Here is a 1573-nt window from a genome sequence, read left to right as displayed (position 1 = left end):
AGAAAAGATAGGAGAAATTTCACCATAAATGTTTCAGAAACCAAGCTTTGCCCTATGCTTTCAACTTTTTAAAAACTTGTGTCTTTACAGTGTTAAAGTTTCTTCTGTGCCAGCATGCATTCCTTGTAATTTACTGGCAAACACCCTTATGTGTCTTTCTACATTTGAAAACCTTTCTTCACTTCCCATAAAGTTGATATATCTTGTTTAGGGTGTGCTATTTGTGCTGAAATCATTCTGTTATCAATCTTCATCATCCATACATTATTGCAAATATATCTTGACAGCGTGCCTAACATGGAAATTTTCTCATGGAAATGATTTTTAAAAAAATCTCAATCTGTCATGTTGATGTCAAGAAAACAGTTGGCTGACTAAGTCTTTGACTCTTCATCCAGATGTTAATATTAATCAACCATGGCTCTGTGTATGTACATCCATGTGCCATTTGTTGTCTTTATATATTTAGATACTTTCTTTGAATATACACAGATCTCTGTCATTGTTATCTATAGATTAATGAAAATCACTACTAATAGTGCCATCTTGTGTCAGAAATTAAAAATTAAGAGACTTATGCTGATGATGGAATTTTTAAATGTTTTTATTAATTAAATTTTTTCTTAGATAATTGTACACAGTGTATTCAGTGGATACTGACATTTTTTTTACCTCCTACTCTCCTCAATTTCCTTACCATCCCTGGCCTCAGTTTAAGATAAAAATAAAATAAAAAATAAAGATAAAATAAAATAAAAAATTCTACAAACTCTTCATCTCAATCCAAATGTGTGAGGGCTGATAGCCGAGGCACCACTGACCGAGGCCTATTTGCCCAGCTTTGCCTGAAATGGACATCTGGATTCCTTACAATGACTACCCAGTAGTTTTCATGCCTGCCTGTGAAAATCTTCCAGCATGGATGCATTCCTCCTCATGAGAGAGTGTCCCACCCAGACTATAATGATTTGACTCAGTTTCTAGTCCTAAATTGTCACATTGAAGAAGCTTCTTGAGCTCAGTTGGGCTTAACAACTGAGAAGGAAGGGCCTCCCAGCAAGGCGTCTTCATTTCCAAGGTGATTCCAAACTCTGATGCACATCCAGGAGGACTTCAAGAAGGGAACCAGCTTCTAGCAGTGAAAGATATGGATCTCTAAGAAATCAAGCCCAGCAAAGCTGTTGAAATCCTGAAGAAAGTCTGAGAAATCAGCATTTATATATGCATTTTTCCCTACAATTATCATTGCTAAAAGGAGCAGACTGAGCACTAGAGATTTGCAGCCCATTGCCTTCCATGTGGATTCTGCCAGGACAAGCTGGCTAAAACTCCAGAATCAGGAAATTCTATTCTCCACACTCTCCAGGCTTAGTGCATCAGCAGGATGAGGACACAGCTTACCAGCTTTATTATATATAAACTGTACTGTACTGGGAGTTCCCTAGTTTGCTAAGTGAGTTTTATTCTGTAAAAAAAGGGGGGGGAAAATAATGATGTCTAGAAGTTTGTAGCCTGTTGGGGAAGTAACTGGCATTTATTAGGTACCTTACATTGGTCACTTATACAGCTTATC

The 1573-nt window shown here is 37.1% G+C and overlaps 1 pseudogene; it reads left to right on the top strand.

Annotated features, from left to right (window-relative positions):
* The first annotated feature begins 850 nt into the window (after positions 1–850).
* LOC117702613 (PDZ domain-containing protein 11 pseudogene) lies at positions 851–1273 on the top strand (annotated as a pseudogene).
* The last annotated feature ends 300 nt before the right edge of the window (positions 1274–1573 follow it).

This window comes from Arvicanthis niloticus, chromosome 1, assembly GCF_011762505.2.
Source record: "Arvicanthis niloticus isolate mArvNil1 chromosome 1, mArvNil1.pat.X, whole genome shotgun sequence".
NCBI classification, from domain to species: Eukaryota; Metazoa; Chordata; class Mammalia; order Rodentia; family Muridae; genus Arvicanthis; species Arvicanthis niloticus.
Note: the sequence above shows the minus strand (reverse complement) of the source record. Positions and strands in the feature narration are given on the sequence as shown.